Source organism: Manis pentadactyla, chromosome 19, assembly GCF_030020395.1.
Source record: "Manis pentadactyla isolate mManPen7 chromosome 19, mManPen7.hap1, whole genome shotgun sequence".
NCBI lineage: Eukaryota > Metazoa > Chordata > Mammalia > Pholidota > Manidae > Manis > Manis pentadactyla.
In genome coordinates this window covers 19,584,158-19,596,027 of record NC_080037.1, presented here as the reverse complement: position 1 = coordinate 19,596,027, position 11,870 = coordinate 19,584,158, and the positions used below count along the sequence as shown (strand labels likewise).

The following is an 11,870-nucleotide window of genomic DNA, read 5'->3' as shown; positions in this document are numbered from 1 at the left end:
CCTTAATAAAAAAAGAGAAAAAAACTTGTCATATCCTCTACTTTTAACCTAATGTAACATCTAACAGATTTCTAATTAGCTGAAATACGACATTTTAGTCTACTTTCCTCTCAGTCAGTTTATAACTTTATTATCCTAATGCAGTGACATGGTTTGAGAAAGAATAGATCAAGGCTTGCAAAAGTATATATTATGAAGAAATTAAATTTTTAATAAATATAAGTATTGATGAATCCTACTGTTTCACTCCGAGTCTGATCAGCAAAAGAAAACCCACTCCAGATATTTTAATAGAGTTGGAAAAGACAGAAAGCATTCTTTTTAGCCAACTGCTGGGAGCTGGCCATTATGTGTCCCTGATGAGCATAAACAATTTCACAGAACATCGGTACAGTATGACTGTAATTGAGAAAGACAAAAACAAGACCACTCTATAATCATGTCAGATCACAGACAAAAACAAGAATGCTTATAATAAAAATGACTGCCATACCTCTCTTTCAGCAAACAAGAGTGGCTGCTATTTCTTTACTAGTTACAATCTTACGTGCACATCATAAATAAAGAACACTAAGGTAACCAATAATGTAATTAACAGCATTTTTCAACAGCACTCATTTCAGGCAAAGAAACTCCACTTCCTTGTATTTTTCTCAAAATCTGATACAATCCTAATCTTTTAATGAATCCAACTTAACGCCATCTTTCTGAGATGCCCCCTTCATCCCCTGTGTGTTCTCCTGGTCTGCAGCAAGGAAATCCAAATTTCGACTTAAAGAAAGAAAAAGTAAAGTAATCCAAACTTTGACTAAAGAAGTGTTCCTGGTGCTTATTGTTTGATGGGAAACAACAAAAGAAATTTTAAAGGAGAATGATGGCATAAGTGAAAGGAGAAAATTGAGTCCAGCAAGGCAATCGAGATTAGCAACAGCAAATAGGTAGTACAAGTTGAGAATGGAAGGCTAACGATGGGACCTGAGGTTTACAAAGACAGGCACCTGGTGGGGACTAAGAACAGTGAAAATTAGACTCCAGCAGAAGCAGCCATGGAGGAGGAGCTGCTTGTGGATGCTGGGACCATGGAAAGACTTCAGAGAATGTGGCATATTCCAGAGGGAAGGAAGGGAGAAATATTTTAGTTTCTTATTGCATAAAAGACAAGGTATATCCTCTTTCAAGGGAGAGTATGTAATTTACAATTGGTATACCTTTTTCAAAATGAGATCCAGCATTCAATAAAGATTGCCAAGAAAGAGGGTTACAAAATCAAACCTGATAAAACAAAACATTAAAAACTATTCAATTCATTCATGTATTTGTTAAAAAGAAAAACACTGAAACAAAATAAAACTTGTGACCCATACTACAGTTACCAGGATTAGATATGCAAATAATTGTGATATGTTCAAGAGAAGAGAGAACACAGTCTGGAATATTTTATCAGAGAACCGAAATGTATGTTAAAAATAATACAATAAAATGTTAATTCTAGAAGTGGAGACACTTAACTGCTATGTCAAACTCCATAGATAAGTTTACCAGGATACCTGATACTGCTAAAAAGATGAATAATCTGGAAGATAGATCAGTAGAAAAATTCTAGGAAGGTACAGAAAGAAAAAAGGGTGAAAGTACAGAAAAATATAAGAAGCATCTAACAAAAAGCTGACCTGAAATTCCAGATATAAATTATGAATACATTTATACAAATTTTCAAAAAATATAACTCCCATAATTATTATAAAAATAAAGATTTAAGAAGGTCAATTTTCCTTATATATTAAAAAAGAACCTATTTAATTTGAATGACTAGCTTAAAATGCACTATTAAATACCAACTATTATGAAGGAAGAATTATAGCAGTGAAATCAATTCAAAGTGTTCCATAATCAATTTTATATCTCATCGATATACTTTAGTTCATTATTTTCTTTTTCTTGTCTATCTCTTAGTTATCTTAAAACCACTTGTTACCGATTGGTGTATTGTGCTTTCTCCATTCTTGTCTTCAGGAAAATTCAGTGGAAAGACCAGGTTGCAAGTGAAAGCAAAGAGTTTTTTAGACAGAAGAGAAAGGACACTTGGAGCAGTCCAAGTGGAACACTTGAGGAGATCTGAGTGCCCCCTAGGTTACAAGGATTAGGTTTTTATCTGGTTCTGACTTCCTAGGTTTTGGGTTCTTCCTCTCTTGACTCCATGTAAGTTACACCTTAGGGTGGGACTATGAGCTAGCCGCCACACAAGCTATTCCTTGTGGGTACCTGGGGGATCCCCCTTGTGCTATTTGGTTTTTGAGGTTTTGCACATGCTTAGGTTATTTTACCAATTCTGACCAAGTGACCCCAGTGGAAGGTCAATATAGCCGTCAAATTCTGCCATTTTCCTGTTATCTGCTCATGTCTGGCTGCACTGGGGGGCCACACAGGATGCCCGGACTACAGGATTGAAATACGCCAACTGCAGAGCTCGGGAGCTTTCTGCTGAGGGTCCCAGGTGGCCTCTAGCTAGAGGCTTTTTTGTGTTTTTTCCAATAGTCCTCGCCCACCTGCTCATAGTTCATGTCTATCTGCTTACTCTTAACACTTGAGTTAGGCAGAAAGACAGAACTGAGTTGGACGAAAAGGTGAGAGGGCCCCCCAGAATGACTCAGGGAGTTCATCAGGTAGAGCCAGAGAGCCAGAAATGACTCACAGGGTTAATCAGATGAAGCCACAGGGTCCAAGAGTGACTCAGGAAATGTCCAGAACATTTGTCTGACAAATGTCAGAACAAGAGAGTGAGAGAGCTAAGAGGTGTCAGTCAGGGACGTCACTGCTCTGCCAAAACCACATAAAATCAGCCTCGGAATGAGCATTTGTGCCTGTGTCAGCTTAAGCAGGCCCACTTTGTTACTCTCTGCAGAGTGCATTAGAACTTACTCTGCTTTCTTGACTTTGATCTCTCACCTCACTGTATCTGACTTCCCTGGGTCACTGAGCCAAGTCCCTTCCTTCCTAACACTTGGATGTCACTTTTAAGCATATATAACATAGTGTTGTTTTCTAAACGGACACATTTACTGTGTACCTAGAAATAATATCTTGGTCTCGGATTAAGGATTCTACTGTCAGAGAAGGGCAAACTTTTTCTGTGAAGGACCAGAGAGTAAATATTTTAGACGTTGCTCTCCATGCGGTCTCTGTTACAACTACTCAACTCTACTGCTGTAGCACAAAAACACACACTGGCAATAAGTAAGTGAATGGGCATAGCTGTGTTCCAATAAAACTTTATTTTCAAGAATAGCCTGCCTGCAGTAGTTTACCAATTCCTATATTAGTTCATAGAAATGCAAATTGAGACTATATTTTGTCAAAATCCCATCCAAAAGTATTGTTAGAAGATTTCTCCTAAAAAATAATTATTTAATATTTTACTCTATCATTTATTCATCCAAATTTTTGGTAAGAGATGACTTATGCACAACACTTAATTATAAGTTACAGAAAATGACAGGCCTTTAAAAAGCAAAATATAATATATATATTTATACATGTGTGTGTATGTATTCATTTATACACACACATTTGTACTATAACAAAATATAATATATATACACACTCATATGTACTATTTATTCCTAAATACATACATATACTTCTATGCTATTTATTCTTAAGTCAAAAATATTATACTTAGCTTTATAACTATGGCTATTTTGAAGAGGTTACTGTTTACAGCAAAAATTATTCATTTTAGGCATTTTATTTATTTTTAATAAATCAAAAATCCAAAATATCAACTAAAGTAAACTGTCCTCAGAGATAAAAATTTAGTATAAACCCATATGCAGCATAAAGTTAGGGAATGTTCTTCTAGATAGTTTTAATAATCTTTGGGGTAGAAATGGATTATAGGTAGGGTCATATATTTTTCCTAGTATTTTTTCATTCCAAGTTTATTTTTCAACAAAATTTTAAAACCTCTCATGTCTCCTTGATTCTATATGCTCATTTACTATGTGACCACAGATAAATGGATACTTTGCTATGAAGAAAAACTTATCCAAAGTTTAGAAATAGGGACAAAAGGATAACTGTATGTATTTTCAATGTTACCCTGAAACATTTTCTATTAGGCCTGCTAAATGATTATTTTTCAAGAGGAATGTACCAATTTTGATTAAATATTTATTGTTAACTAAGGCTCAGAATTTAACTTGTAGATTTCTGACCAGCAGAAAATATTACCTTCACAGTTATACTTTCAATTGCCCTGGGAATGGTATATATTTTGTATCTATTAATAAATTAATTTCAGTATCCCTTTGTCTGAAAGACTATTAAAAAACCTCATTTCTCAAATTTTTATTTAAACCAACTTAACTATTCTGCAATCACTCTCATTAATAAGCTAAAGAAAGCATTAACTCCCACCAACTAATATTTGTATGAAGGTAATTTTTAACTTTACAGAAATTATACTGTGGCAAGCCCAATTCCTTCACTCCTAATTATAGCTATTCCAGATGTTTGTGTAACTGATTCCACCAAAGCTGTAGAGCAGAGCTTGGTTACAGCACATACACACACACAGGGTAAGACTGACCTACAGACCTCACTGATGTTAAAATTCCTTTAGCTCTTTCTAAAAAGAAAGATTGACTTCTTAACCTGTACTCCCAAATCTGTGATGCTATTTATCGTTCTATTTCTCTTACCTCTGACATCTACCCTCCCCTTCCTAATAAATGGTAATTTCTCTCCTTCACAAACAGACAGAAATAACTGTTAATTTATTCAGACTAGTTCAGCCATCATTTTTTAATATCCGACTCCATTTAGGCTGAACTTCACTGACGTCACCTACATAAACCAATACAATTGCAGGAAATATGGAAAACTGAGGTATTTTTTTTCTCCTAAATCAGTTCTTAGAGAAGATGGATTTCTCTCTGAAATCAAGAACACGTTTTGTGGAATGAAGGTACAAAAATGTGGAAAGACACAAAAAAACACTTTTCACTCAAAATGTCCACAAGAGGAATTCAGATCCTCCCAGGAGAGGCCTAATTCAGTCGAGATGCATTTAAGTTTGTAGAAGCATCCAGAGAAGAGTTCAACCATCCTGAAGAGTATTAGTGAAGAGAGTCTTTAGGGAAAAGAACAGAGAGGAGAGAATGAAGCATCTGGACAACATGAAAATGAATTAATAGGGCAGAATATACAACCAGAAGAGTTTATATTTGTTCAGGTGCTAAGGAGGAGAAGGATGGAGGAAAAAGGTATGGTAACATATTGGCATGAGGAAGTCTATCAAGATTGGGCTTCAACATTGTGGACATCGAAAACTCATCAACCAGAATATAAGTGCCAATTATGAGAGAGATGATTTATTTGTGTTAATAGTAGGGAGGGAGTCTAGTCTCCTAGAGGCAGTGTGACATAATGACACAGTAAACAAAGTGCTAAAAGATGTATCCGCATCTGACAAAGATAAATTTAGTCTTCGTGACATATCTGGTTGTAAATTATGTTAGGATATTAGAAAGAGAAAAGCAGGCTGTGGCTTTTGGAAACTAGCCTTGTGCTACCAGGTTTGGAGTGGCTGCAAGCTGGCCTGATGCTCACACATGAGCTATACCTTTCTTCTGTTAAACATTTTCAGAACAACATCAGACAAGGATAATCTGTGATTATGATGGATTAGGCAGAAACAAGGCCCCTTTGTCATAGTCATATCTCAACAAGGAGAAAATAATAACATTGTACAAACTCCTAAAATGAAAAAAATATGCCGCCATCCTGTCTAATAACTAAAGTGACTATTGCTTTAAAAAAACATCGGGAGAAGTATTAGCTTCTGCTCTTTTTTTTCCTTCTGTTTTTTCACCCATCTTCTAAGAAAGAATAATCAAAAGACTCAATCATAGAATTATCTCTGCTTCCTAACAACATCCAATTTAGAGCAAAGTCCCACTTCTTTGCACACTCCCCCAAATCAGCTAACATAAGCCCGAATCCTAAACTATGTTTTCTTCAGAGGGTCATTTCCAAAGAATTGTCATTATTTGACTTGCCTGGTGGCTCTCTGGAAGATTTTCACTTGAAAGACAATCTTGAGCATCTGACTCAGTGGGGAAAATATTTTTCCTAAAGAAAAATGAGGAAATAAATAGATTACTATTACTAGATTTAGGTTAACTATGGCAAGTAGAAGTATCCCCTAAAGAAATAAATAGGACTAGTAAAGGTAAAAAAAATAGATACATACAAAAGACAATAGAAATATATTTTTCTCTTTGTAATTCTTATTTTTTCTACCAAATTTAAGAGAAAAATGCATTACCTAAAAGTTATTTCTGTGGAATAATGGACAATGATATCATTTGTATGACAACAGCAGAACAAAGGATGAAGAGTTTTCCATTTACTTTCCATTCACCACTTAGAAAGACTGGGTTAATTTTCATGTTGGTATCTTTTCTTTGCCCAGTATCCCTGAAACTATATCCACCTGAACCAATTCATAAATCTGATGCTGGGTATAATGTAATTGTATCTTGCTCGCAAAAGTATACTTGCTCGCAAGTAATTTCCATTACTTGTGTTCTTTCTTTTTTTTTCACTCTACACCCTGCTCTTTCTACCCATTATCCAGTTCTACTTTTAAAAAATTTCTCTATTGAATATTTATTAATTTTTCATATTTAGTGATGTTGATGTTTCCCCCTGCAATGTTCCAATTCTTTTTTTCAATGATTTTATTATGCTGCCTGCTAAGAGGAATATAAAAGGCATTAAAGTATTAAGATTAACATAACTAGATTGTGTATCAGAATTTTTGACAGAATGACATAATCATGTTTAACAAGCTACTGAAGCCCAAGAAGGTATACAGAAGATGAAACAAAGTTTTGATTAAGAAAACCAAAATTTGATTTTGAATTTGACACCAAAAGCCAAGACAAGAGAAGCAAAAATGAACAAATAGAATCACATCAAGCAAAACCCTATACAGCAAAGAGAACCATCAACAAAAATACAAGGCAATTTAAGAAAACCAAACTAAAGAGAAGGTTTGTAATTTATATATCCAATAAGGGGTTAATATCCAAAATACATAAATACTTCACACAACTCAATAGCAAAACAAAATAAACAATCCAATTAAAAAATGGGCAGAAAATCTTGAGTAGACATTTTTCCAAAAGAAGACATACAAATTCCCAAGAGGTACATGAAAAGGCCCTAGATACCACTAATAATCAGGGAAATGCAAATCAAAACCACAATAAAATATCATTTCCTACCTGTTAGGATGTTTATTATAAAAAAGACAAGTAGTAACAAATGCCAGTGAGGACGTGGAGGACAGTGAGCACCTGTACCCTGTTGGTGGGAATGCGGTGACGTCAACGAGGAAAAACAGTATGGAGGTTCGTGCAAAAAGTCAAAATAAAACTATCCTCTGATCCAGCAGCAATCCCAACTCTGGGTGTATATCCAAAGAAAATGAAATCACTCTCTCAAAAAGTTAACCCACACAAGGATGCATTTATAAAAGAAGTTAAAATGGAGTGGCAGGTCAGTAGGATTCGGCACCATCTCCCAGAACCTCTGGATGAAGAGGCCTTCTTTTTTGTAAATGGTAGTTGCAGTGTGAGCACTGAAGGAGGTTCTGGAGACACCTGCTCCTTGCAAGAGAAGGTATCTCTTCCAGGCACAGAACTCTCCTAAGAAGTAAAATCACTGTAGAAATAAAACAAATGAAAACTGGAAGAGCAAAAAAAAAGAAAGCCCTTAACTACCCTCTTCTCAGGAGGGGCTCAGAGGAGACGTGGATGGCCCTCCCCAGCTCGTTTTCCCTTCATTCCTCGGCATGTTGCTATTGCCCATCCAGGAAGTGTCCCTCATGTAGAGGTTGTGGTTGGTCCCTGATGTAGGCGATGACGGCGTCTGGGAGCAGATACTTCACGCTCTGCCCTTGGCGCAAGGCCTGCCTGACGTACGTGGCACTGATGTCGTTCTGCACGGGCTCTCTGGCCAGGTAAATGTTGCGCTGGTACCTCTGCAGGATGGGCGAGCTCGAGATGTACCCCTCGGGGTCATAACCTGTCCGGCTCACACACACCACGCCAAACTTCTTCATTATTTCCTCACTGTCTGAGTCTTTCCAGAGGTTGGGAGTCTGGAAGCTCTTCAGGACATCTGCCCCACACAGGAACTTCACCTCAGGTACAGCTGGAAAAACAAGGGTGGATCCCGGAAAAATTATGGAAGCTCATGGCCACTAAGATTTCATTTTCCATCTGAAAATTTCACAAAATGCTTTTCTTGGAATGTATGAGGAACTGAATGTCTCCATGTTCAAGACTTAAAAAAAAAAAGCATATAAATAAATATGAAGCTACTTCAGGGACACAGTTGTTCAGTAATAATTTAATAAAGTTTTCGTTTAATATTGGCAAAGTGAAAAAAAACTTAGCCCACACATATAAAAACCAGAACATTATTCTACCTACAGCAGAAAGAGATCCTGCCACGTGGGACAACATGGGTGACTCTGGAGGGCATTGTCTAAATGAAGTAAGCCGGGCAGAGAAAGACGAATACTGTATGGTGTCCCTGATACGTGGAATCTAAAAAGAAAATGTTGAACTCAGAAACACAGTTGAATGGTGGTTGCCCAGGGCTGCAAGTTTGGGGAAATAGAGACAGGCTGAAGAAAGGCTGCAAACTTTCCGTTTTAAGATGAATAATGTCTGAAGATCTAATGTACCACATGGTTTCTATAGTTGATAATACTGTACTGCGCAATTGAAATTTGCTAAGAGAGTAGAATGAGCAACTAACCAAATAAACTATTCTCACCAAAACAAACACACAAAGCTACTTACATGAGGTGATGGATGTACTAATTACGTCAATGCTGGAGATCCTTTCACAGTGTATACATATATCAAATCATCATGTTGTATAATAATACAATTTTATTTGTCATGTAGACCTCAAAGTTGAAAAAAAAAAGACTTCATTTAAAAGATAAAGCCTTTCTTGTCAGTTGAGAATTTTGTTAACACTGAGCTTTTTTTTTCCCAAATTCAAATAGAGCATCAGTTTTAAATTCACATGTTAGTATGCTATTGGATGCAAGCAAAAACAGCTTTAATTTATTTCATTAAGAATATCTCCAAATTCATAAGTGAGTTTTAATCATTCTTTAATTCAAAGCAGATCATTATAGTGACTCACAGTGAAAGAAGTCTTAAATTTGACAGAGGTGTATTGGCAAAATAGGTGTATAAGTGTTCACTGGTGGTGTTGCTGTCATCCAACGGAGGAGAGGCCCCCCAAAATTGTATTTTAGATGCAGTTGATGTTTTTTTTTTGTAAAACAAGGTAAAATCTACCAATACATCTTCCATTCATTTCTTTAAATTCATATTAATCTCCATGAAGTTGGTCACCTCACCAACATTTGAATGTGACCACAATGAGGGTCTGTGGTTTCAGGCCTACTTACTTCCTCTTGTACTTACTGTCTTATTATTCCCCTTCTTACTGACTCTACAGTTACTCTCTCCAGGTGCCAGTTTCTTTCTCTGTATATGAGGATAATTATACTGTACCTATTCCTTAGAGTTGTTTAGTTGGAAAAATAAATGCAAAGTGTTGAGAGTCGCAACTTGCACAATATAAACACTAAGTGGCAATAACAAGCGGAAGCTGGAAATGGAACACTAACGGCACTGTTTTAATTGGTTGAATCAATACATTAATGATTGTTTTAATTATTTAGTTTAAACTAATCAGTCATTTTGCCCCTACAGTGGACATGGAATGAGAAAAACATACTCACACATTCCACAATTATTTTAACATCTCAGTTGTGTGAAACACAGTCCTAGACTTTTTTAAAAATAGAAAGAAGCATGTTACGGTCTGAAGAATACTGTCTGCCCCTAAGCAAGCAGGCAAGTAGTTAAGAATTCAGCAATAACACACTTGAAAGCAATGAGTGGAAATTTCCATGGTGTTTTCTGAAAGTACAATAGGAGCTCTGAGAAAGAAGAGCATTAAGTGTGCTACAAGAATTGGAAAAGACTTCTTGAAGTAGGACTCGGAGAATGAGCGAAATCTAAGTAGCTGGAATGGGAAATGAAGTTCTGAAAGGAAGGTGCAGACAAGAAAGGTCAAGGACTTTGAAGTCAGAATAGAACTGGTGCGCCTTCTGTCTCATCCGTTTAATAGCTGCAGAATCTGAGGAGGTAATTAAAACCTGTTCCATTATAATGGCATGTGGATAATAACACTATGGAATAGTATCAAGGGGTATTTGTACCACGGAGCAATGACTCAGGAAGACTGAGAACACAGAAATATGCACCGTGGCCACGGCAGGGAACTGACTTCTGGTAATAGGTACACCTTTGAGTGCTAATGTAGCCCCTCATACAGCTTAATGCTGTAGCAGTCAGTGAGCCCAAGGTTCTTTACCTGCCCAGAGCAGGGCGAATTTGCCTTCCTATGGATTTCAGTTAACAAGGAATGTAGGCAAAGCCTGGGTAAAGAACTAGGGCGGCATTGGGAAGGATCTGTGCTCTTTTATTCACATCTTTATTCATAGGTTTTTACATTCCTTGTGTTATCCATGTGTTAGAAAATCCAGGAGAAAACAGTTTGAACTATGTCTGAGTCACAATTCTTAATCTTGAAACCAGCCCTTTTTTGGTCTGGTCTAGCTAGTTTATTACCTAGCTTGTTTGGTGTGGGGGACTGTGAAGGACAGAGAGAAACAGGAGAACTGATACACAAACACACTATCCGACTGGCCATGTCAACTGAGTCAGAGTAAGCAAAACCCTAGAACACCAAGAGAGTGGGGAATTACTTTGTATCTCCTAGGCTGAGTGGGGAAAGATATATGTCGGCACCCTGGCAGGGGAAAAAAACATGCCTGTCCCAGCTTGGTCTCTGCAGGAGCCTGAGAGGCTGCAGGGCAGAAATGTTAGACGGAAGAGTCACCATGGTTACTCTCCCCTCTCCAAACACACACACGTACATTAATGGCAACACTTCAGAGAGGGGCAGAACATGCAGAAGCTGGGAAAGAGGCTGAGTTGTTAATAATAAAACGCCCTGAAATCTTCTGGCCTTACCTATATTTGACTTAGCTTGAGGCGCAACAGCGTCCTTCCTTAGCTTCCTGGTCATCCAGGTCTCGGCTAATTTTGAAGGAAAGCAACCGAGCCAGCGAGCAGCGCAATGAAATGAACACTTACTTGCACGGCCGCCTAGTGGAGGGAGTCACTGCAACTGTCCTCGCGGGTACAGCCTCATTTTGTAAAACATTATAAAATAAAACACATCAATAGGAACCAATGACAAAACTAATAAAAGGCTTGATGAATTATTATAAAGAAGCCCTTCAGCACAGTTCAGACCCCACCATGTGCCCCATGGCGATCACAAGCCCCTCTCTTCTTCCAAAGGGAACCACCATCAGCATTTCATAATCACCACTTCCTAACCTGGTATCACCTAAGCATGTGTCCCTACACAATAATATGGTTCAGTATTGACCATTTTAAAAAATTTGATATATCTGTGAAATCTCTTTGGTACATAGGCTTTCCTTGTACCTCTTTCATTTCCTTCCATTTTTGTTGAAGGACTTGGGACCTTTGACCAGGACCGTATGATTCCATTCAACCCCTTGCATGCTCTTGGTACAGCTCAACACGTTCCTGCGTCGTCTGTGGCTCCTGCAGTCTGGCAGCTGGACCCAAAGACTCTGTCAAATCCAGATTTGGTCCCTTTAGCAGGATGAGAGATGTGTCCTCTTATCAGGGAACTCATGACATTTCATTTCCCCCTTTTTGTGTGTT

At 37.4% G+C, this 11,870-nt stretch overlaps 1 pseudogene; it reads right to left on the bottom strand.

Moving 5' to 3' along the window:
- Positions 1-7,786: 7,786 nt before the first annotated feature.
- On the bottom strand, positions 7,787-11,196 carry LOC118935317 (nicotinamide/nicotinic acid mononucleotide adenylyltransferase 3-like; annotated as a pseudogene).
- Positions 11,197-11,870: the final 674 nt, after the last annotated feature.